The sequence below is a fragment of the Entelurus aequoreus genome, linkage group LG04 (genome assembly GCF_033978785.1).
Source record: "Entelurus aequoreus isolate RoL-2023_Sb linkage group LG04, RoL_Eaeq_v1.1, whole genome shotgun sequence".
Lineage (NCBI taxonomy): Eukaryota > Metazoa > Chordata > Actinopteri > Syngnathiformes > Syngnathidae > Entelurus > Entelurus aequoreus.
Genome location: NC_084734.1, coordinates 61564542 through 61591779, shown reverse-complemented (window position 1 = coordinate 61591779; position 27238 = coordinate 61564542). Strand labels below are relative to the sequence as shown.

The following is a 27238-nucleotide window of genomic DNA, read 5'->3' as shown; positions in this document are numbered from 1 at the left end:
CAGGATGGAGTTGCCAAATGGGAAACATTTTCTGAGTTACGCAAGTTACAGAGTTTCTAAGTTACATTTTCAATTGCATTAATGTTATTGAATTATATACTAAAACAAACTAACAAAAAATTCTCCGGTACATTACATTGGACGTAAACATGTAAAAAAGACAGCCACAAGTGGTTGGTTGATGAGAATAAATCTAAAGGTAAACTAGTGTAGAAGTACACCTAATTGCAGGAAATGTAGGCTTGATTTTCAAAAAAATTATTTCAGAGTTTGCGTGGCAGCACTTTGAATGTTCCCCTTTTTTTCGTCAATTTTTCTGCTCAAAGGGTGCTCACAAGGCTGATGTATAGTTGGCAGAAGATGACAAGGTGTTGTTGCCGAAGAGCTAATCGTAGTAACTACTCTACATCACAATCACAGCCTTGTTGTTGATAGCTGTTGAGCCTGCCTTCTCTCTGTGGGGACGGCGGCAGGTTGGGAAGGAGGCGGCGACATTGCTGATTGTTGTGCTGTTCATATATTTATTTACTTATTTATTGTGGGCCATGTATAGGCTCTACGAACCACGACAACATGCTGCTCAAAATGAACTGCCCCTTGAGGGATTAAAAAAGTTGTTTGGATTGAATTGAATTGAATCCTTCTCGGGTACTCTGGCGGCTTCCTTCGGAGCACGGAAACGACAATGTCGGAGTTTTCAGACCGTGTCACTCTGGAGCTTTTGTTTCAGACCACCAAAAATGCCATTTGCGTGGGGTTACAAGGCTAAAATGGTACTCTTGGCGGTTGCCACCTAAAAAAGGTTCTGTGGGGCCAGGCCCTAACTCACGTGTGTTAAAAATGTGGCCGTTATTAAATAGTGACAGGTGTAGACGCCTATACAACACCCTGCTCTGTTTGTCTCCTTGGAGTCGCACTTGCAGGACTAACGGCTAGCCATTGCCCTAAATAAAGTCTGAAGACACTTTTCCGTCGAGTGCAAACATTTCTCGCTGGTGTTCTGGCGAGACATGCTCCTCATTGGAATTGATCTACCCCCCGCATCTGCGCATGCGCATAATTGCATGAATTGTGGAAATGTAATGAGTACAATCAATAATGTAATAATAACGCTATACTTTGTCATTTAATATGCATGCTTCCCACTAAAACAAATCAAATCAAATCAAATCAACTTTATTTATAAGGCACATTTAAAATTTACCACAGGGGTAGCCAAAGTGCTGAACAATGGGCAGGTTAAAAATAATACGAGGACCGAGCAAACACAACACAACACAAACAGAACACAATAAAAAATAAATAAATAAAATATAAAAACATAAAAACAGGTTCACAGCAGGTGTATTATGGGGCGCCATTGCAGGATGGGTATCACTCAGTGTTAAAAGCCATGGAATAAAAATATGTTTTTAAGAGACATTTAAAAACAGGAAGAGAGGAGGCTTGTCTAACACTAAGAGGTAGGTCGTTCCAGAGCTTGGGAGCAGCAGTGGCGAAAGCTCTGTCACCTCTGAGCTTCAGCCTTGTGTCCGGGACCGTCAGTAGCAGCTGATCGGCTGATCTTAGGGATCGGGTGGGGCAGTAAGGCTGAAGGAGGTCGGAGAGATATGTTAGTGCGAGGTTGTTTAGACATTTAAAAACAAATAAAAAGAGTTTAAAATTGATTCTGTAATGCACAGGGAGCCAGTGAAGGGACGCTAATATAGTACATACATAGCTAATATAAAACAATCAAATGTATAAGGTCAATAATATCCCCCCAAAAAACTTCCACAATGGATAAATAAAGTAAAGGCATAATGTAATGAGAACAACATGAAATGTTGGTACTTATTATAATCAAAACACAAGAAGATTTGTCCTTAAATATATGAATAATGTTAATTTAGCTGTTTTTTTAGACTATTTACAAATCACACAATGACGTCACGTTCATGCCCCCCCCCCCACCCCCCTCCACAACACTATGTTTTACCTAACAATGAATCATTGTGATTAATAATCATGCTTTCATAATGATAAAAAAAAGTCCGCCATTGAAGCTAGGATTGCCACTGCAGTGATATGATTTACAATGTATTTATGACAAACATTCCCAAACCATTCATATACCTTCATTACAGCCGGCAGGAGGGTATGTAATTGTTAGGGTTTAGCTCTTTGTAGGTTAGTTAGTCCATAATCTGCAGTTACCCTCAACATATTTACAGCCAATACTGCGTTCAAATATATAATATTTTTTCATATTTTAAAGAGAATTGCCACAAATGACAGTATTTTACTCCTGCGCCATTTTCAATAGATCTTGATGTCATCTTCATTTTAAAGTAAAACATTCATCTATGACTGTTTTAGAAACACTGCATATTTAACTTGCAAGGTTTATTTGATTATAATTCTATGTTTTGTTTTGTAGCAACCATGTACATAAACACCAACATGGACCTCCTCTTCATCATAAGTGTCTTCAATAATAAAGATTGGCATAAGTGTAAATGATTTATACCATCGTTGTTCTGGGCGGACAATCTTCAAAGATTGAGGATGAAATCAAATGCTTTATAGAGTGGTCTTTATAGACCAACAGCTCTTTCACAATGATTATTTTATATTGGGGAAATAAAAAGTATTGTTGTAGCAAAATTGTTTGCAAATGCGTATCTCAATCTGTGCGTCTGTAATCCAATTCACATGTCTGTGTAATAATGTGTGTGTCTGCATCTCAGTGTGTGTGTGTGTCATCAGAGCCGCGTGTGCGTGATTTAAGTTGTCTGGTCATATTATGATTTGTCTTGTCTTAGTGGGTAGAGTTGCTATCTTGTGTATATGGTTACTGAATCGATCCCGGCCTGATGAGCTCATGTCGAGGTGTCCTTTAGCAAGACCAAACCTCTAACTTCTCTTTATGAGTCGTGATTGGCGCCCGGCATGGCAGCTTCCGCCATCAGCATTACATAATTTTGTAAATCGTAATGTGGCAAAAACAATAACAAGTCTATTCTATTCTATTTCCAGACAGTAGGTAGGGATGGGTACCGTTACCATTTAAATTGATAGGGTACCAGTTCCCGGTACCTGGGAATCCATACCAATTTTGTTTGTGTAATAATGAAATCTCAAAATGTTTCAATTTTAACATATTCCTTAATATTGATCAATTATCAAGTATATCAAAACAATATCAGACTGTTATAGTAACAGCAGTAAATTGTTTCATAAAATGTCTTCAACATAAAAATAAAAACATTTTTACTATTGTACAAAATAAAACCCGGTTGTATGTACTCCTTTCTTTTTCCTTCTGGAAAATATGTGCTGGGGTCCATGGAGGGAAAATAAGTTCAAAACAAATGAGCAAAAGGGGATACATTTTTCAAAAAATATTACAAACTACACATGAAAGTGAAGCAAATGTGTTTGCTGTGGACTACAATTACTGTTTATTGTCGATCGTTCTCTGTGCAGTTTTTTTCAAGAACACATGTCAACTTTCTCTGGCAAGAGCCGAGCCCGCTTCACACTGACTGTATCTCGTTCTGACGGAGTAGAAGAAGCTTGAACGCACATATACTTTTTGACCAAGCTGGCCAGCACAAGCATCTGATCCCTCTTCTGCCACCACCACAAAAGGGGTTACACCAGGGGCGTCACTAGCTTTTAAGGACAGGGGGGGCTTAGCCCCCAGGAGATGCGAGCGAACGAGATGAAATGAAATGCTCCCCGGGATGATGGCTTTTAACCATTTTTTTTCTTTTTCTTTTTCTATATTTATTCATTTTACATTTTATATTAAATGTCTTGGTTTTTCCTCCCTCTGAAAATCCTATGAAATGTTCAAGAAGCCATCCTATAATAATACAACAGCTATTAATGTAACAATACAATAAAACAAATATATTTAATGATGTATTTTTCATTATTTTAACAATAGGCTATTGTATATTACTCTATATAGATTCTACAAGAAACACAAAACTTAAAAACTAAATTATTTACAATTGCAGACAAGGTTTCGTGCAGCTTCACTCATTGTAAAGGAAGACGGAAGTCCACACAGGAAAGAAATGACTACAAAGATGGTGTCTGGGTTTTTCTTGTACATATATATATACATATATATATGTCTTAATTGGATTATCCAAAAAAAATAGTGCTCGATACCGTGGTAGAGCGTAATATGTATGTGTGGGAAAAAATCACAAGACTATTTCATCTCTACAGGCCTGTTTCATGAGGGTTTCCTCAATCTCCTGATGATTGAGGAAACCCTCATGAAACAGGCCTGTAGAGATGAAATAGTCTTGTGATTTTTTCCCACACATACATATATATATATATATATATATATATATATATATATATATATATATATATATATATATATATATATATATATATATATATATATATATATTAAGTCTTTCATACATACATATATATATATATATATATATATATATATATATATATATATATATATATATATATATATATATATATATTAAGTCTTTCATACATACATATATATATATATATATATATATATATATATATATATATATATATATATATATATATATATATATATATATATATATATATATATATATATATATATATATATATATATATACAGTTGTGCTCATAAGTTTACATACCCTGGTAGAATGTATAATTTCTTGGCCATTCTTCAGAGAATATGAATGATAACACAAAAACCAAAGAAAAATCCACAAATAACTTCAGCTGAAATACAGGACTCTCTGAAAAATTGTGGTGTGGCTGTTTCAAGATGCACAATAAGGAGGCACTTGAAGAAAAATGTGCTGCTTGGTCCAGTCGCCAGAAGAAAGCCATTTCTGCGCAAATGTCACAAAGTATCCCGCTTACATTACGCCAAACAGCACAGAGACAAGCCTCAAAACTTCTGGAACAAAGTAATTTGGAGTGATGAGACCAAAATTTAACTTTTTGGCCAATCACCAAAATGATTCCCGAGCGTGGCCATCTCTGCTGCTCACTTCGCACCACACCTCCCAGGGGGTGGAACAAGGGGAAGGGTCAAATACAGAGGGTAATTTCACCACACCTAGTGTGTGTGTGACTATCAGTGGTACTTTAATTTAAAACGAGGTAGCATCCTATAGAAATTAAACATTGACATTTTCATAATGCATTTTATATATAAATAATTGCACTATTAAGTAGATTTTAAACAAAAGTGGCTGTTGATAAAAATATGAATTAACCACATACTGAGTAAGGATGGGAGAGGCCTTCCCAGACCTTCTCCTTGATTGCCGTCTTGAAAGCAGAATCTTCATCTTTCACTTCAAACTTGGCCTTCAGTTTGTCCAGGATGGACAAAATTATGAATCCCCTTCTAACTGCATCTGTGATTAGTGAAATAAGTCTAAATTCACAAGTTTTGTATAATACTAAATTTGTACATAATAAGCGACATGATGTTAGTACATTGTTTGAGCAAAACAGACGTATGTGAGACAGACTTATGGCATAAAATACATCGTTTTTTTACATGGCAGTGTTTGTTCCCATTGTATTTGTGTTAATTTTTTCAATCTATCAGAACATTAAATAAATATTCATAAAATGAAATTACAGGATGTTATTAATGTAATTTCCAGAAAGAAGCAGGCTGATGGTTTCCTTTGCAGAATTAGACACACAATAGAAAGGCTTTTTAAGACATAATTAATGCAGTGTAGTGAGTACTTAAGTACAACATAGAATGTACAGATAATCAAAAGCATTTATTCAGGTACGAATGTCAAATGTTACACCAACAACATTTTTGACAAAGCATGATCGTTATAATCCACATTTATCATTGACATCACTAATAACACGGAAGTGTTACCTCTGTCTCAACAAGGAACAGAGCTCCGCCCCCATGCTTGCTCCCACGGCATGGGATGCAGAATTTGGCACGACACGTCACTAAATATTCATATTGTTTCTTCGTCAGTGTCGCTGGCTGCAGCCGAGTCGCTACAATTGCTAAATGCCAGAGTTGTAGCCGTCATCCATCTCGGCTGTCAAAAATGTTGCACTCTTCAGCCATGAGATAAATCCAGTCTGAGGTGATTCCTCAGACTGAAGGTATCCCGGCCCATTACCTGCATTTTAGCACCAGAAATATTGCAGCGAGCGTAATCTGCATCAGCATCGCAATTTCAAAAGTGGAGCCACACTTTAGAGTTTCTATCTGGCATTATTGGGTTTTGGCATGAAAAATTGAAGGGTATTTCTGCTTCGAAATCACCTGTTTTGCTAGCAAGTATCGCCCACGCCACTGCTATGGAAACCGCATGTGACGTGACGCAACCCCGGAACTAAAACATTGCACCATTTCATCTTACGTGAATCTGTACCCGGTAGTACCATCCGGTTTCGGTCAGTGCCAATAAAGTACGGAATTCGGTGCCCATCCATAGTAGCAGGCTGGCCGCTTAGCAATATTACACTTTATTGCAGTATAGAGAAGATCATGCTTACCAACAACATATTTGACAATCAAGGCATGAACGTAACAATCTACAATTTGTATCATTACTATCTCTACAGTGTTCGAACGCAAAAGTTCCTCTATCTTAACACAGCATGTAGCTACGACCCTCTGAAGGTGCTGACTAGTGGTGAGTATAGGGAAAGGCAAGGTGAAGTTCCGGACAGACAACTATTTTTACAATTTTGGATCCCAGCATGGACAGACAGCTCTTCCAAGGCAGAAGTATCGCAAAAGTCACGTGAAAACGGATAGCCGATCAGGGTTCCTGCTTCACACAAATCGGATTACAGACATATTCTGTTAGACACAGGTTGCCACTCCGAGACACAGTGGCTCGAATGGTAGAGTGGCCGTGCCAGCAACTTGAGGGTTCCTGGTTCGATCCTAGTCACGTCCGTTGTGTCCTTGACCAAGACACTTCCCCCTTGTTCCTGATGGGTCGTGGTTAGGGCCTTGCATGGCAGCTCCCGCCATCAGTGTGTGAATGTGTGTGTGAATGGGTGAATGTGGAAATAGTGTCAAAGCGCTTTGAGTAACTCGAAGGTAGAAAAGCGTTGTACAAGTACAACCCATTTACCATTGTTTTACACCTACACACATTTGAATATGCACACAACTCTTTCACGGCAAAAACGTAGCAAGAAGTCAAGTGTAAAACGACAGCCAATCGAGAATATACGGATAGACAGATTTTGTTTTTACCCACAGACAACTCATAATACAGACAACTTAAAAAACTCTGATTACACACACGGAGATACAGACACACACATTAGTACACAGACACGCGAATTGGATTACAGACATACAGATAGAGAGACGCATTTGCAAATCATTTTTCTACAATAATACTTCTATAAAATAAGGCTTGCCAGAGGTCTGCGCTCTATGAGTGCCTTTCTAGTTTAGAATGCAATAACAATTCTGGAGCGCAACTAGTCATTTTAATCAGCTGTGGCTGCAGCAGGAACCATTGAACTTCTCACATTGAACACAATGTTGTTGTTCTAGTTAAAAATGATGTCCATTCCATCCATTCCATTGGCAATATGAACATAAAACATTTAACTGCAGAGGCAGTATTCCATTTATATATCAACATCCAGCCCAGTTTTTATCAAGTGTAAGTAGAAGTAAACTGTTGTTAAAACAAAATGCAAAAAGGATGAAATGTGTTTTCATCCTATGACAAGCAGCAGACACATTTACAAGGGGGCATCATAAAGGGCAATCTCATCTTTGCCACAATCCTTGAGCCGGAGGATCCCTGTGACAGCATTTTATGCTAAACAGCCAGAATGTGTATACTGCTTTTATGTGTCACAAATACGTTTTTCTACAAATTTGAAAGCTAATTGAAGGCAATTAATTGTAGATTAGTAGACGCTGGAATTAAATGCAACCAATAAAAGGGATATATAAGTAAAAACAAAACTACCCAAATGATCATTAAATAGAGATAAATACTTTTAAAAAGGGTCATCCTGTGCAGTCCAGTCCTTAAACCAGCTACCAGAAATCCACAAAGATGAAATTTTTATTGGTGCATTGTTCGCCAATGACCTACAAGTCTATGGCTGTCAACTCATTGTCCAAAACAGCTCTTAAGGCATCAAAAGGTGAAGTTTACGTAACATATTATAGCACAGCCACACTAACTGCCATAAAATCATGGCTCAGCTCAACCTCTACCTGATCCGAACCAAAATTGATCCCCAGCAACTCTTTGAAGCATCAAACAGGTTTATATGTGGTGATAGTGTATATCTATTTTCTCATTCTGTTTTGCACACTCTTGGAGTCAACATGAGCATAGTCATTTACATAGTGTCATGTACATAGTGTATATATATACCCTCCCCCCCATTTTTTGTATATATTGTTTTTCAAATCACCTGACATGTATACTGTGTATATGTTCATAATTTACCACATTTTTTACGTAATTTTTTATATATATGTTACAGGTTATATATCTTTTGTTGTTGAATGTATCACATGTGATGAGTATTTAATGGACCACAATGGAAACAAGCCTTTTGGCTTTCTGTGCCATCCTTTTGCATTTTTAAAGTATTACATGGATTCAATTCTTTAAGATGTCAATAAACTTCTCAATCAATCAATCAATCAAAGCTGGCATTCGTTACATATGCATACTATGAACAAGATCCTATTGTTTGAGTTTTTTTAATCTCACATTCAATATGTGTGACCCAAGCTAACATCTAGTTCAGGGGTCACCAACGCGGTGCCCGCGGGCACCAGGTCGCCCGTGAGGACCAGATGAGTCGCCCGCGGGCCTGTTGTAAAAATAAAAAATAAAAAAAAAATGTTTTTTTTTTTTTTTTTTAATATTAAATCTACATAGAAAAAACACAAGATACACTTTCAATCAGTGCATCAACCCAAACAACCTCCCCCATGCACACTCATCCACACCCACTCACACAAAAGGGGTTATTTCTTTCTGCTACCAATATTCTGGTTCCCACAACATAAACAACACATCTGCAAGGGACACAGTCCCTGAAGCACACATGATTGTATAGGCTGCTGGTCCACTAAAATTTTCATTAATTACTATTTTTTATGTAATTATTTTTATATTGTTTTACTTTCTTTTTTATCCAAGAAAATGTTTTTTATTTATTTACCTTATTTTATTTAATTTTTAAAAAAAGGGCCTTATCTTCAACAGACCAGGTTGTCAATGAAATTAGATTCGTTTAAAGGGTTTTTTAAACCAGGCCCAGTCCAGATAATGTCCAAGTCGGACTCAGCAACACACACCTTCATTCATGTACACAGAAAAAAATTAGGGAACACAACAGATTGCATATAATTTATAAACAAAATTACATTTTCAAAATAAGCATTTATGTACAGTCCAGATTATGTCCAGGTCACTCAAATTAGGAAACACAACAACAGATATCATATAATCTATAAACATAATTATACTTTCAAAATAAGCCTTTGAGGACTTCTCATCTTTTTTTAAATGTTTTTTGGCATCATTATTGTTTTCAACCATGTAACTTTCTAAAGTTAGAAAATACTGAATAAATGTTTTAAAGAAAGTAATACTAAGTGAATATCTGTTTTTGGCCTTAAAAATAAACATTTTACCGAGTACTATAATTAAATTGACTAAATCATGATTGTCAATGAACTCTCCTAAAATAACAGAAACCACATTAAGCTTCATAAACAAACCAATCCTTAAACACATTTTTTCAACTTCCACCCAAAACAAAGACACAATATGACAATACCAAAACAAATGCAGGGTGGATTCAGGCTCCTGACAACAAAATCGGCAATCATCTGACTCTGTCATATTCCATAATTTTAACATTTTCCCTGTGGGTAAAAAGTTATAAATAATTTTAATTTGAAAATAACGATTTTGCACATCGATAGTGTTTTTATAGATTAGTTTGAATATGGCATCCCATGGCAACGGGCAGTCAAAAAAGTCCTCCCATTTTCCATTTGTGTTGTATGAGGCAGCCTTCAAAGATTTCTTTATTAAATAAAAATTATATATTTTTCTATTTATTTTAGTTCCTTTTTGCCCACTAGAATTTCTTATTAGAGGTTTACAAACTAATAATTTAGTAGTTCCATAATTATTTGTTTCCATCTTTTCCCAATTACTCCAGTTAGTTGATAAAATGAAAAGCTTGAGCAAGCATCACCATACATAGCTCTAAATTCATCATACTTCATAATTTTACCATTCTCATTGATAATATCATTGACAAAAATGATTCCTCTTTCAAACATATTTTTCCAAAAGAAAGGCTTTCCATCTATTACAATATTAGAGTTCATCCATATTAACTGCTGCAAAATATCGTCTCTTTTTTCTAGCACATAAAATTGAAAACACCACTATGAGTGGATTGTTTCCTTTATGAACCCCGCCATGTTTCCCAGCAGACTCTCTGGGAGGGGATCACTTGTAAAAAAGGATACAATTTATTTTGATATAGTACATGTTTTTTGTCCGACAGGACATTTGTGTACCACTCAATGTTTAAATACATCTTTGGAACAATTGATGCTTTTAAAGACAGACACATAGCTTCAAGGTTGAGAAATTTCAGGCCCCCATATTCATACTCTTTGTACAAAACCTTTCTTTTAATCTTTTCTGGTTTGCCGTTCCAGACAAAATCGAAGACCCTCCGCTCATAAATCTTAAAAAAGTTTTGTGATGGAGCTGGTAATGACAAAAACAAATAAATAAATTGAGGCATGATTAACGAGTTGGCAATAGACATTTTACCATACAAGGTTAGGGATTTCCCTTTCCATAATTGCATAATTTTGTCCAGCTTTCTTAGTCGATTATCATAATTTACTGAGCCTAGATCTTCCAGATTTTCTGGGACAACAACACCAAGTATGTTAACTGGTCCATCTGTCCACAAAACAGGCACTTTGCATTCCATTCGAAAGGACGTTCCCTTTAGATTTCCGATCCTTAACATTTTACATTCATCATAATTAAGCTTAAGGCCAGATTGCTGTGAAAATATGTCCAAAATATTAAGAAGGTTCCGCAAACAATGAGGAAAAATCTTATCTTTGTGAATCAGCCTTTTCTGACATGAACTTCATCAAGAACAAACACAGAACACGCCTCACTGATGCACATCTGCAAGACTCACTCAGAGTTGCAGTGTCAAGTTACACACCAGAGTACAACACACTAGTTAACAGCATGAAATGCCAGGCTTCCCACTAACTGACAAAGAAACAGATAACAGATTTGGTGTCCAGTTCAAAGTGTGACATGATTTAAAAATTTGAGAGTTTACTTTTGTATTTTACATGAGTTATTATTTGTACAAACATGGTGCAAAGTAATTCATGATTTGTTAAAAAATGTTAGTGGCTGGCTAGTTAAAATGGGATATTGTGATTTCACAAGACTGTCTTAGAAGTGATCATTTGAAAATGTTCAATATGAAAATGTGCACTTAGAGAAAATATAAAAATAAAGTGTTGCATATTGATATTTATCTGTTTCTATATATATTTATTGTGAGAAATCATTAAGATGATCAGTGTTTCCACAAAGATAAATATCATTAATTATTAATAATAACAGAGTTAAAGGTAAATTGAGCAAATTGGCTACTTCTGGCAATTTATTTAAGTGTGTATCTAACTGGTAGCCCTTCGCATTAATCAGTACCCAAGAAGTAGCCCTTGGTTTCAAAAAGGTTGGTGACCCCTGATCTAGTTAAAGGGTTCAGTCAGCATGCCATGGAAATAATAGCTAATGCTGATACAAAAACAGACTGACCAACTTATGTCCCACGCACATGCATAAACAATCACAGATGCATACTGTACACACAACATTAGTATGGGAAATATATCACCCACTTTGAGGCTTCCATCTTTGCAACTACCAATATAAATATTTAGCAGGGTTACATTAGCTGGTGTTTTAAAGGAAAATAGATTTTGAACACGCTTACCTTTCACCTCTGAAACGGTCAGTCTGTTATTGGTAAACGCTACTAGTGAGAATACCGGTGTGTGTATTAAATATTCACAATGCTTCATAGACATTGAACGCAAGTCAGTGTCATGTCTTCAGGAAGGGTACACATGTGTATGTGTGCACATTAACATGTGCTTGTGATACTGCTGTCATGTTTGCACTGTCTTTAAAAGGGACAAAGAAAATATTACGTACCGCCAGATTACAGTGCATTTTTCTTGTTAAGGACCTCAGACTATTTTATACTTAAACATCTCTACGAGTCTGCATCCTTGGTCTTTTTCCAAAGTACCAACACACGACTACATCAAACCACATCCCTAAAAATGTTGTCTTTTATATAATTTTCTGTCAATTTGGGTTGAAGAGCAGCCTGTGCCTCATGAACGAGCCCATCAAAGCCCATGTTTACGTGGGTGTTTTTTTGTTATTTCTCTACCACTAAACGTCTTAACATTTAGGATCCTATAGGAAAAATAAAACTGATATCTTACTGCATCCATCTTTGCCTCCAAGAAGCCTTTTCTTGTTCAGTTGTACAATTCCGTGAAAAGACCAAAAGCCTTTGTCATCAGGACCTTCATTCCAATGTGAATGTCTTACATTAACCTCCAAGAAAGTTAGATTCCAGTCCACATTTAACCCTTTTAAGGCTACAGTCTTCAACTTTTATCAGCTGATCAACAATTTTTCAAGGCTTCCTGGTGAAAGGAGGACTTAAAGGCAGAGTTGGCAGAACAGATACTGGTGGGTTTTTTCCAGGCAAGGATCAACACACATGAAGGCAGTCCAAACAATGGCAGAGGCAAGGAGGGCGTGAGGAAATAGGCAAGATCAAAGGTCAGGCAGGGTACAGTAACAGAAAGGCATGAGTACACAGATGCTAGGATGTGGCATGAATGGCAACAAACTCGCAACTAGACTGAAAGACAGGGGTGTATATACAAAGCAGGTAATGAGCAGTGATGGAAAGCACCTGGGTAGACATTGAAAGACACTCATTGGAACACCTGGGCAGACATGACACAATTTGTTTGAGTTTAAATGTTTAGTCTTTTTTAATAATAATGACTAATTTATTTTCGCTTGCTCCTGTTTCTTCTTTTTACATTTTAAATCTCCATTTACAATCCACCAGCACAAAATTTGAATACAAAATATTTATTTCATTCTGGTAAAATAAAATAAAAATGTTTAGGGGTGTATAGTGGGTCCCCATGTATTTGCGATTTGGCATTTGTGACTACAGACATTTGCCGTTTTTTAAATATTTTTTTGGTTAGAAAATTAATGTGTCAAAAATACACATTATATGGTCGTCTCAATTACTTCTTCTTTTTTCGTTTTGGTCTTAGAGCGTAACCACCATAATTAGCAGAAAGTGGAAAAAATAGAAACATGGTAGGACAAGACAACCGCCGCCAAATATATGTTCTTGTTCTATCTAGACCAGTTATGGGGAAACTACGGCCTCAGGGCCACATCCGGCCCGTTGGTCTTTTTAATCCGGCTCGCCAAATAGTACAACAAAATTAGGCAAAAATCTGTTTTGAGAATTGCCACAACAAAACTGATACTAGACTTTGACGCATTGGCAAAAAAAGGGTGATCAACAACACTGTTCCCACTGAAAGATAATGTAAGGGTTAACCCTTTAATACCATTTGTGTGTTTCTTTGATGTTCTGATACGATATTGTTGAACATAGATGTATAGCCCATGTTTGGGAAGTCTACTCTTAGTTCCAACAGGTATGATATGCTTTAAAATGCATCATGTGTTCACCCAGCTCGTCTGTCAAATTTCAAAAGCCTGATCTAGACTGTTTTTTTGTAGAACATTATCTGTGTTCAAAATGTTATGGTAGAATATTCATTTTTTTCCCGTCATTTTAGTTTTTTTACGACATGTGTTTTGTTTTATATTAGAAAAAATATCTTTAAAGGCCTACTGAAACCCACTACTACCGACCAAGCAGTCTGATAGTTTATACATCAATAATGAAATCTTAACATTGCAACACATGCCAATACGGCCGGGTTAACTTATAAAGTGCAATTTTAAATTTCCCGCTAAACTTCTGGTTGAAAACGTCTTTGGATGATGACGTATGCGCGTGACGTACCCAGTGAAACAGAAGTATTGGTACCCCATTGAATACAATACAAAATAGCTCTGTTTTCATCTCATAATTCCACAGTATTCTGGACATCTGTGTTGGTGAATCTTTTGCAATTTGTTTAATGAACAATGAAGACTGCAAAGAAGAAAAATGTAGGTGGAATCGTTGTATTAGCGGCTGGCTGTAGCAACACAACCAGGAGGACTTTGACTTGGATAGCAGATGCGCTAGCCGACGCTAGCCACCGACCGCACGGATGATCGTGGTGAAGTCCTTCGTCCTTCCGTCGATCGCTGGAACGCAGGTGAGCACGGGTGTTGATGAGCAGATGAGGACTGGCTGGCGTAGGTGGAGCGCTAATGTTTTTATCATAGCTCTGTGAGGTTCCGTTACTAAGTTAGCTTCAATGGCGTCATTAGCAACAGCATTTTTAAGCTTCGCCAAGCTGGAAAGCTTTAACCGTGTGTTTACATGTCCCTGGTTTTATAGTATTGTTGATCTTCTGTCTATCCTTCCAGTCAGGGATTTATTTATTTTGTTTCTATATGCAGTTAAGCACGATGCTATCACGTTAGCTCCGTAGCTAAAGTGTTTCGTCGATGTATTTTTGTGGAGATAAAAGTCACTGTGAATGTCCATTTCGCGTTATCGACTCTTTTTCAAGAGGATATAGTATCCGAGGTGGTTTAAAATACAAATCCGTGATCCACAATAGAAAAAGGAGAGAGTGTGGAATCCAATGAGCCAGCTTGTACCTAAGTTACGGTCAGAGCGAAAAAAGATATGTCTTGCACTGCATTCTAGTCCTTCACTCTAACGTTCCTCATCCACGAATCTTTCATCCTCGCTCAAATTAATGGGGTAATCGTCGCTTTCTCGGTCCGAATCTCTCTCGCTGCTGGTGTAAACAATAGGAAAATAAGAGCAGTCCTTCCTCCGGTGTCGTCACGCTACTTCCGGTAGGGGCAAGGCTTTTTTTATCAGAGACCAAAAGTTGCGAACTTTATCGTCGTTGTTCTATACTAAATCCTTTCAGCAAAAATATGGCAATATCGCAAAATGATCAAGTATGACACATAGAATGGATCTGCTATCCCCGTTTAAATTTTAAAAAATCATTTTAGTAGGCCTTTAATAATTAACATTGTTAAATAAATAAAAAAGATTAGTTTTACAGTTAAAGTAGTTGTACAAACATTTTCAATAGAATTGATTTTAAAATGTCAAAAATGCAAATGCAAGTACAAACACAATCTGTGTGTGCTCTGTTTCTGAAGGCCAATTCTGCAGAGTCCCCATCACCTTTGAGTGAAGGTACACCAGGCAATTAAAGATTGGGGACCGGTGGTCTACACTACTGTTGGTATTCTCTATCAACCTCAAATGACCATTATAAGTAAGGACAAAAAATACATTTATTCTGGTATAATTTATTAAACAATTAAATGTGCTGAGCATACTGTACTAAGGGAGTTATCCATGAAACACTGAGGCCGTATACTGTTTAAGATGATTAGTAATGGCAATGTCTGGTATGTTTGGCTAGTGTGAGCACTTGAAGCAGTGCTCAAGTTTGGAAAATGTTTCCTACCTGAAATAATTGGAAAAGGTGTGCTTGAACTTTGATTTGTATTGCACACGTATGCACGCAATGCACCATATGTTTCTGACTATAAGGCACACTGAAACTACTTTATTTTTCTCAAAAAAATAAATAAATAAACAGTGTGCCTTATCACCCGACGCGCCTAATGTACGGAATTATTTTGGTTGTGCTTACGGACCTTGAAACACTTTTATTTGGTACACGTTGTTATAATAGGTGCGATCTGTAGATGGCAGTCACACAGAAGAGATTCATGTGGACTGCAAGATGACGCGAGCAAACAAGCCCAACACTTTGATGTGTCATTTGTAATTTAGAACATTACAAACGGCGCTCAAAAATCTGTCAAAATGTTTTAGTACGACTTTGGTAATCTACAAAGCCGCACTGCTTGATGGATTGTCGGAGCCTTACGGCTACCGTAGTCAGACCTACTTTGCTTCAACATACCGGCATTATTATGGTGTGTCTTTAGGACCGCAAAACGGCCCCTATTAGGGGACATATTATCTGACGTTTTGTTTTACAATATTATGTAAAACCAACTTTTCTTACCTACAGTATTGGTACTTGCTGATGTGTATTTTTTGGATATGCAGCAGTCCCAAAAAATTGCGCGTATCCGCCATTGTAGTTTGAAACCTTAGTCAGTAAGCTCCTTTTCTTCCCCACAATCCTCTTGTTGTGGGGCATTCCTGCTGTAACCATTTCTAATACAAAGTAGCGTACTAAGTTCTAACTCATTTCTGTCAGTAGACTTGCTATTGAAGCACTAAAAATTACCGGTACAACAAAGGTGATGGGGAGAAGACGCTATAACACCCTCCCACAAAACTGCGCATCCTGAAGAGACGATCCGAAAGCGGTTTGAAGATGGTCCGTAAAACATAATGAATGGAATATTTTGACCAGAGAACCAATACATGTTATTTAGTCCACACGGAAGTGTTTTAAATGTAGAAAAAAACTAAAATAAAATTACCCATTTAATGCACCTTATAGTTGAGTGTGCCTTTTGTATTAAAATAAATCTGAATAGGCCTGCAAAATCGGCAGTGCGCCTTATAATCCAGTGTACCCTATGCTCAGAATTTGCAAGTGTTATGTGGTATAATATGTATGCAGCTGCAATTCCAATACTTTAGAAGTCAGTAGTGTATAGGCTACAGAGCACTACACAGAGGGCAGTTTTGCAGAACTACGGAGTTAAACAGACACAATGAAAGTTTTTGCTGCACAGTCTGTAAATGAAGCCAACAAAACTAAAGATACATTTCTCTTTTTTGAGTGCATATACAAAGATATCACATTAGTTTGTCCTTGGTGTGTTGCCATAGTCAGAAAGGGGTCATTAAGTTAAATGTGTCAGTCTTGTCTTTTGTATAGCCCTACAAGGTGTTTATGTTTATGAAACCGTTAATGGTAATCAGTAGAATGTATACGGCATATCCAAGGTAAATTAGCATCTAACTAGCGCATTTTGAAAACTGAAGCCTGATTTTTGAGGGCTTTATATCAGACACGCTTGCTTTGCTGGCATAGAAAATTGCAACATTACCTAAAAGACAGTCCTGTACGATAAAGCCTGTTTGCCCAATAAAAACTTGAGTCGGTGCCGAGTCTGTAATCCGATATGAAGTCACGTGCAACAAAAGGTATCGAAATATGGTATTGTTTGATTTTACATGAATCGGTACCTGATAGTGTTGACAGAATTTGGTTGCTATCTAATAAAGTGTGTTATTAAGTACCCATCCCTACTGTGAGGATACATTTAGTTACAATCAATAGTTTTTTGTTTTTAAACTTGATGAATATATTTAAATTCTAATGCATAGCAGTACTGCATGAAATGGTTGTAAATGCTGCAAATGGTTCATAAAAAAATCACACAAAGCTTGACAGATCATATCATATCTTACCTTGAACCTGCCTTGTAAGAAGCAGATATTTACACTTAGTGGGGGGCACAGCGCCATCAACAAAAAGGAATATGAGATCAAGAGAGGATGGACTCATGAGGCCTCTTAAGACAGTAGAATGCTGAGTGTCGTGGAGAACTGGTAACGTCCTGAACACAAGTCTTGATTTGCTAAGCAGATGCTGCTCAATGCCAAATGGGTCATTACACTGACTTAACTGTGTCTGGTCCTGGCAATGAATTTGTGTGTTACTGTCTTTGTGTCATTCAGCAGACTGTGTTTGGTGATGTATTATACATCAGTATGTTTAATTGATGAGGACATATGGTGTTCCCGTATGGGAACGTCATTATTATGTCTCAATATTGCAACCTGGAGATGATGTGTTTCTTCGAGTAATGACTCAGTAATACTACATATTATTGTTTTCACATTTATCCAGTGGAAATTTTGAAATTGTATTTTCAACCAATCATCTCCAAACTTAAAAGACATACAGTACACTTGGGTGATAGTCTCTCATTAGTTTTTATTGGTGGCAATAGTACTTTGATAAAAGAAGTAGCAAGAGACTGACCTATCTGTCCCAGGTTTTACTCCTGTTGCCAACACTAATAAATTGCAGGACTACTTATTTTTTGTCAAATGTATTGTGACATATTAATAAACTATTTACTTTTTGTCAACAAAAACACTTGATGTGTACCATATTTCTCAATTCGAAGGTCGAGATCACGGGTCAAACATGTCAATCACAAAACCTAAATTCTACACAAGGTTTCATCCACAAACATGGTGATCCCATGTTCGAAAAACAGCTTCTCTGCTGATTAATTTTTGGTCAGCGAGAACGTAGACCTTCAGGGAAGTGTGGCCCATCAGATTTAAGTACAGGTATTTTTCACTTTATTTGTTTCATTATGTCTTCCCAGTGTGAATCTTTTGGGGACAGCATCACATAGAAAATAAATAATAGAGGAAAAAGAGAAGGAAAAATTAGATCATAAAATGCTAATTGAAAAAATGCACTATTCCAAGTTAAACTCTTTTGCAACACCCATTACAGACACTACAGGGATACCACTAAGGAGTTATTATTCTTAATTATAGTTTTTGAATGTATGTATTTAATCTAGGGCTGAAACTATCACTATTTTGATAGACGATTAATCATCGACTACAACGATTAGTCGACTAATCAGATTATTATTGGCTATTATTTTGACATCAGCTTTTAAATGTGTGCTTAAGATATTTTTAGACAACAATTAAGACAATAAAGATGACTACCGTAATTTCCGGACTATTAAGCGCACCAATTAAAAGTGGCACCCACCAAATTTTGGGACACATTTTTTTTTGTAGATATATTAGCCGCACACACAGGTGTACACATTGAAACTGAGAAGTTTACACAGGCACTTGTGTTCATTCACCAATTTAACATGGCATAAATGTAAACACGTATATTAAAATTGGCACGGATTAAAATGTTGTCATAATGAGGCAAAACTTCTCCCAAAACACATGGAAATTCAGAATTATAATAATTGATGTAATTCGGAAGCCGGTAAACTGTATCACACAGCAGTACAAAACTTTAATATTTCATAACTGATATTTCCTAGACAACAGCTAAATGAATATTAAAAAAAAAATGGCCAAACCACCACCATGGCCTGAAACTCAGGGGGGAATTAAAGAAAGAATATCCAGGGGACAGTGTTTCTGAGAAGACTCTGTCATTGCCTGGTTTAACCCAAGTCATTAAATGCTTCCGCATGAAAAGAAAATGTTCTTTTTTTTTTAGGTATGAATTGTGACCTACTCTAAGGGCTTGTTCACACTGCAGATCAATTCTGACTTTTTCCCCCCATGTGATGTTTTCATGTCAATGCAAACAGTTCAATTATGATTTTTTTAAATCCGACCTAGGCCTCTTTCATACGGGTACATACATCAGATATGTATGCGATTCGACTGCTGTCTGAACAACCCGGTAGCATTCATCCGTCATCAGAAAGCGATAAGCGTCAATTTTATTGACCTAAATAAACATTTGCAAAATAAGTACTTTACAAATGAGCAGAAAACAGCCAAAAATAAATTGTTTTAGAAACACTCATCAATGTTCCACCACTCCTGTCTCTGACTGCTCGCCCACATGCTCTTCGGAGAAGGCGTCAAAGCAAATGTCCCACAGACTGCGAGAGCCTAAATGCTTGTCCTCTTCCTTCTCAATCTTTTATGTGCAATAATTCGCTTCAGAAAATGTTGACTTTGATTTTTCAAAATCCTTGAAATTGCCACAGATGCGCTGGGACTGAGACCTACTAAAATTGGAGCCATGTTTATTTCCGTAAACACTACAGCACGTGCGACGTCATGACGTCATGTTTGAGTTAGACATCACATGTGTTTGTGTAATGTGAACGACTACGTATACAGATCGTATTTTACAAGAATATCCCACTCTTCAGTGTGAACATAGCCTAAAACTCAACTAAAATCTAGGAAAAAAACTTGATTGTAGCTTGAGGACCCCTGTAGTCCTATGCCATTAGACAATTTGTGACAATATATACATGAACACTCACAACTATAGCTCTTTCGCTAGCTGGAATATGTTTTGTGAATATGCACAGCAAATATTTTCTTGAAAATGCATCACATAACCATCTGACCAAAATGTTGTTAGTGGTAAAACTTTTGATATCTCAAATGTTATGGAGGAAGTGTTTTTATTTCAGTGAATGAATTAAAGTAGTGTTGATACACTAGTAATTCATTCCTGGAAACAATGAATTGATGAAAACAGTTGTATCTTCTAAAATGTAAATACTATACTTTTTGACACAGATTATGATGACTGGGACGGGCACCTCTCACTGTAGTTCAGCATCCCTAAAACCATTGCGAGTGAGTGTACATGTGCACAACATTGTGTAGGAGACGTGATTGTGGTCTGAAAGGCTGTGCGCTGAATGTGATGTTATTAGAAGTGGCGTAATGGTGCCATATTGTGTCACTTCTCAGGCACACACACTGAGACGCTCACATTAAGACAGACTCAAAATCACAGGCATTACACTTGCACATGCCTACAGAGTATAGTCATGAAATCACAAACACACAAAGGCATGGTCACATGAACGATGCAACAAGTTTGTTGGTGCCTCCCCTTGTTTCTTAACCGATGCTAAAAACTGTCAAATAAACATCTATTCCAGTGTTTTTCAACCTTTTCTGAGCCGAGGCACATTTTTTTCATTGACAAAATGCGAAGGCACATCACCAACAGAAAACATAAAACAATTAGACTCAGCAGCTGATATTGACATTAAAAAGTCGTTCTCGCAATTTTTGGATATGAATCAAAACCATAACCAAGCATGCATCACTATAGCTCTTGTCTCAAAGTAACTGTACTGTCATGACCTGTCACATCACGCCGTGACTTATTTGGAGTTTGTTGGTGTATTCCTGTGTGTAGTGTTTTAGTTCTTTTATTGCGCTCCTATTTTGTTGTTGATTGTCATGTCATGTACGGATGTACTTTGTGGACGCCGTCTGCTCCATGCGCTGTAAGTCTTTGCTGTTGTCCAGCATTATGTTTTTGTTTACTTTGCAGCCAGTTCAGTTTTAGTTTAGTTTTGCATAGCCATCCCTAAGCTTCATTGCCTTTAGTTTTTTTTTTGGTTTAAGCATTAGATACTTTTTTAGCTGCACACTACCTCCCGCTGTCATCTGTTTATTGTGATCACGACAAACCATGTTCCCGACATCTACAAAGTAATTAGCTACCTGCTGCCACCTACTGATATGGAAGAGTATTACACAGTTACTCTGCCGAGCTCTTGACAGCACAGACAATAATTACTGGTTTGCAAAAAATATTCTTAACCCAAATGGGTGAAATTACATAATTTCCCACGGCACACCAAACAATATCTCACAGTACACTACTGTGTGGTGGCACAGTGGTTGAAAAACACTTATCTATTCAACACAAACATTTCCCTTGTCCTTCTAGTCCACACTGCTCATTTTACCCAACACAAATCAGAAACCAGTTCAAGGGAAAATCTATTTTTCTTTCCCCAGATTATCACGCTACTCCTTTTAGAAATTGGACCAGGCTGCCCAGTCAACAGGATTGTATTGGAATACAATAACCTGCTGAATGAAGCAGTGGGATATCATGTAGAGGTAGAACTAAAGCTGGCTGGCCTGTCTAGTGAGCTGTAAGGATACCATTCTGCATTTTTAAACAAGGCCTCATTTGAAAATGTTTGAGAGTTTTCCCAGATTCCCTTCACTTCTTACATGAACGTGAAGTCTTGCATAACCGCCAATAGAGTACAACGTTTCATTTTCTATCACAAAATACAACTGTAACCACAACAGGAGCAGTAGCTGTAAAAGTGTTGGCCCTGTGACGAGGTGGCGACTTGTCCAGGGTGTACCCCGCCTTCCGCTTGATTGCAGCTGGGATAGGTATCAGCCCTCCTGTGACTCCGACAGGGACACGCGTCAAAAGATGAATGGAATGTCTAGAACCAAATTTGATTTGTAATCATGTTGTGCAGGTTAGAGAAACATATTTTCCAACTGCCTTACTGTTGTTGCTATAAATATATGTGTCTCAATGCCCTTTCAGTCTTTCCCTTACTTATTACATTTTCTTTGTGTGTGTGTGTGTGTGTGTGTGTGTGTGTGTGTGTGTGTGTGTGTGTGTGTGTGTGTGTGTGTGTGTGTGTGTGTGTGTGTGTGTGTGTGTGTGTGTGTGTGTGTGTCAGCTTGAAAATGCCATTTTCATAGATGTTCATAGGGAGGGTGAGTTTAGATTTTGGCATAAATAGTAGGGTAGAATTATTCTGACTTGTGTGTTTATGGCTTGTCTGTTAGCCCCTTGTGTGTCTGAGTGGGAGTGTGCCATGTTAGACTGCAGACCAACTTAGCAGCTACTAATTAATTGACACAAAAATATGTGCATGTCATCTGCCCACGACACCACCCAGTGTTACAAGTCCGTATGTCTGTAAATTTGGACCCAATGTCAAACGCAGGCAATAAATGATGTTTTTAAACATAAAGATCACACATGTGAAAAAAGCAAACAAAAACTAATTAGAGACTGTACCATTTAAAACAAGAGTAGACAAACGAGCCAACACTCGCTCAAAAATGGCAAGCAAACAGGTTGGCAAATAGGGCAGCAGTTACAAAGTTTAAGAAGGCCTACCGGTAATTACAAACTGGATTTGTGGCTCTGCCCCCGGAACACCAAGAATGGGCATTGGAAGAAAAGAAGAACGGACAAAAGCATGACCCCGTGACTCTCTGTAACTCTCCTTTGGATACCCCGGCGCTTAAATCTCGGGATGTGCCGATAAATCGGCCACTTATCAGTATCGGACAATTTTTGTGAAAAAGTATGCGGATTAATGCCTTTCCATGCCGATAACAAGCGTTGATTCACTCTGGCTGACAAGCTAGCAGCTAACAGTGTATTTCCATACACAGTGTGGAGACACTTCCCTGAGTTAAGCATTGCCTTCATTGTGAAAAATAACCTGCATTTCTTTCATAAGTAACACTATCACTGAAGGGTGAGGCTAAGCATAATGCTAAATAAGAGCAAGCCAGGAGTAGGCAACCTAAGAGCTTAGCTAGACGAAAAGCAAGCTTGAAAGAACATACAAAAATAGTGCTTTGTAAAGTTTAAGAGGTGCAGATGGAACCGTGTTGCAGCAGAAATTAAGCAGTTATTAACATGGAAATAACAAGTATATTAATAAGAGTCTTCAGACATGGTATTTCAACAACTGTTGGTGTGTACGTATGCAACAATAATAGATGTTGACTGTACAATTCTACTCAGAGAGATAAATATGGTTTCACGATTAATATGCATTGAGTAATTTTACAACAAAATATGTGTAAAACCACATAGACATTCCTTAAATATTTTGATGTGTCTGGGAATACTAGTAATCAAAAAATTACATCATACAAAATAATATAAATATAAATAATAATATAAACATAAATTATTCTTAATGATGTTTAAATAAATGAATTAATAATTGTGTTAATGATATAAGTCTAAGATTATCTGCATTGATCCCTCAGGGGAAAATGTTACTCATGTGGGCCATAAACTTAAGTGTCATCAACTGTCATCCATGCCTATTTATTTATCTTTAATAATCTATTTTATGCTGTGTTAATAACCGAAATGCACATGATGATGTAGTGTTGTTATTCTACAAGCTATTGATGTTATATTAATGTATTACATTTGCTATATTAATTTACAACGCAAGTTAAACATAAATTACACGTTAATTTTAATACATACAGAAATTGGCCGATCTCACTCATGGAGAATCCGTATGGTAATTACTAGCATAAAATCTTGATGGAAACATGCCTACTTAGATGTGTTCTTAACATTTTTCGGCCCTGCTGCTCTCTCACACGTAGACAGATGCATTCGACCTCTCCTTACATCATCTTATGTGCCACTCTAAATTTACTCCTCACATTTGATTAAGAGAGAAGAGAACGACTGATCATCCTTTTTGATGTTGAGGGGAAAAAGGGAGTCCCTATGTTTTAAAGAGCAAGTCAAATCCCATCATATTGATGAATGTACTGTTGTTTACGATATGTAGACATAACATGTTTCTCATGAATGTATGTGAGGATAAAATTGTGGCCAAATACTACCTGGAGGCTTCTGTTTTAAATACGACATCAGTTGGAGGGAAACAAATTGCCCTCAAACGACCTCACTTCCTTTTCTGTCCACCACTGCCCAAGGCAAACATCTGACACAGTCTTCAGGAAATTGTGATGCTGTACTCACTAGATTTTCTCATCTTTATTCAAAATGAAGGCAAGCTTAGCTGACATGTTAACAAACATTTTGGTAAAAAATTGCATGGCCAAATTGAAATCTTAAAATATCAAATAAATAATTATTTACAATTCTCAGGGCATTCATTCGCATGTTCATCGATTTAGATTGGTCAGATCTAGTCTAATCTAATCAAAGAATACAATGATCTGGATGAATGTGGACATCCATGTATTTGCAATGCTCCCCAAAATACTTTTGTCGACATAAGCGTTATTAATTACACAAACAAATAAATGCAAAACACAACTACAGAAGCCCTTTAGAGAGTGCAGATCACTGCTAGGCCCTACCTTCTAATAGTAAAAAAAAGTTCTAACTACAGAAAGTGATTCGGATAACCCCCAAAACATAATCACTTGTCCTTGATCCCATTTCTGACATTTTATTAAAGTTTAATCAGAATGTGCCCATAACTTTTGGGGCTATCGGTAGCGGAAGGAAAGGAACAGAGCAAAGTCTCTTGTCAGTCATCCACAGTCTTTGTCTCTGTGGGTGGAAGTGGGGCCAAAAACATACACACATAGGTTGAAGCTCGCAATTTAAACATAATGCATCATATAGTAGTGCAAATGATCCGGATCAGCCCCGAAATGTAATCGGTTGTTCCTTAACCCATGTAGGACAATTTCTAAAAAGTAGTACATCGCTTACATTTAGGCACGTTATTCCGCCATATCTACACTATGGCGGAATGAAAGAAACAGAGTGAACACTCTTGCTAGTCATCCACTGTCTTTGTCTTTGCTAGGACATTGTCAAGCACACACACACACACACACACACACACACACACACACACACACACACACACACACACACACACACACACACACACACACACACACACACACACACACACACACAACAGAAATGAGTGTGTGGCTAATTGCTTAATTTATGGCTTGCGGTTAGTCTGGAATTTTCATCAATAGTATTTCCAATGAGACAGGTGTTTGTTTTGTAATTACAACCTGTCAAGACAGTTAGTATTCCACTTTTGAAGTTCCAATGTACACTTAATTGACAGGGAATTTTTAGTAAGCTGTGTTTCGACTGATATCCAATATATGGCATCACGGCAACCCTAATTATTACCACCCTGATGTTATGTGTGAAAGTTCAATTTACTACAAATGTGTGTGAAGCTATGAAACATCAGGATGTCTGTGTGTGTATGTGTGTGTGAGTGTGTGTGTGTGTGTGTGTGTGTATGTGTGTGTGAGTGTGTGTGTGTGTTCGTGTACGTGTGCTTGCGAAGGCGAGTGTGACTATTGAAAGTATGATTGTGTATGTCAAAAAAAATAACTCAAATCGATGATCAATCAATGATGGCCTACGGTCCAGCCAAAATATTTGTATGTATTAAACTTGCGTTGGTTTTAGGATATCCAAACATGGCCAATATACGTGCGGTCCCAATCCAATCCAATCCAATCCACTTTATTTATATAGCACATTTAAACAACAAAAATATTTCCAAAGTGCTGCACAAAAAAATTAAAAAAAAGATTCAAATATTATCCTTAGCTCCACCAATGTCTGAATAAAAACAAAATAAATAAATATAAAACCAATATAAAAATAAATATGATTAAAAACGATTTTAAAGGGTAAAACCAATTAAAACAATAAATAAAAATACAAATTTAAAAACACAGAAGACCACACAACTCACGTAGTGTTAAAAGCCAAAGAATACAAGTGGATCTTAAGACGAGACTTAAAACACTCCACTGTGGAAGCAGTTCCAACATGGAGGGGCAGAGTGTTCCAGAGCTTAGGGCCGATCACAGAGCATGCCCTGTCTCCCCTGGTTTTAAGTCTCGTCTTGGGCACCACGAGCTGAAGCTGGCTCTCGGATCTCAGAGCGCGCGCAGCATTGTCAATTTGGATGCGGTCCGACATATAATGAGGTGCCAGTCCATGCAAAGCTTTAAAAGCAAACAGCAACATTTTTAAAACAATTCTAAAATGAACAGTGAGCCAGTGCAAAGTGTCAAGAATTGGGGTTATATATGCTCGCGTTTCCTGGCCCCTGTTAAAAGTCATGCTGTCACGTTCTGGACTAACTGCAACCGGGAGAGAGTGTTTTGGCTAATGCCAGCATAAAGTGCATTGCAGTAGTACAGGCGACTTGAAATAAAAGCGGTTTTACTTTTGCTAAAAGACGAAGATGATAAAAACACGATTTTAAAACGCCACTGACTTGTTTGTCAGTTTTAAAATCACTGTCTATAGTGACGCCAAGGCTGGTGACTTTGGGACGCACATCATTTTGCAATGGTCCCAAGTCAGTGAGGGTCGGACCAAAAACAAAAATTTGAGAAGAGGTGTCAGGGGGCTGTGGCCTTTTGAAATCGGCATATACATTTGGAAATCGTCTGCATCGTCCCGCTGGTCGCAAGCTTCTCTTCCACCTAAGCAGACGAGACAACAATGTGCATTTTGATTTTTGATACTTAATTCAGAGTGGCATAACTGTGCCTTTATCCTCATCTCAACGGATGTTTCCAGATGTCTCAACTGAGGCGGGCAGAATTTCAACTTCCAGGGGGACTGGACTTAATGCATAGAGTGCATAGGTAGGAGCAAAAGTAT

The 27238-nt window shown here is 37.3% G+C and overlaps 1 protein-coding gene and 1 long non-coding RNA gene across 3 annotated transcripts in view; one reads left to right on the top strand and one right to left on the bottom strand.

Annotated features, from left to right (window-relative positions):
* Positions 1-12690, bottom strand: part of LOC133647938 (uncharacterized) — a 37290-nt gene extending 24600 nt beyond the window's left edge. The window contains exon 1 of the long non-coding RNA XR_009825808.1: positions 12557-12690. This is a non-coding gene — a long non-coding RNA (uncharacterized LOC133647938). The remainder of the gene's footprint in view (positions 1-12556) is intronic.
* The window catches only part of il1rapl2 (interleukin 1 receptor accessory protein-like 2), a 631449-nt gene that overhangs the window by 32161 nt on the left and 572050 nt on the right, over positions 1-27238 (top strand). The window lies entirely within an intron of this gene.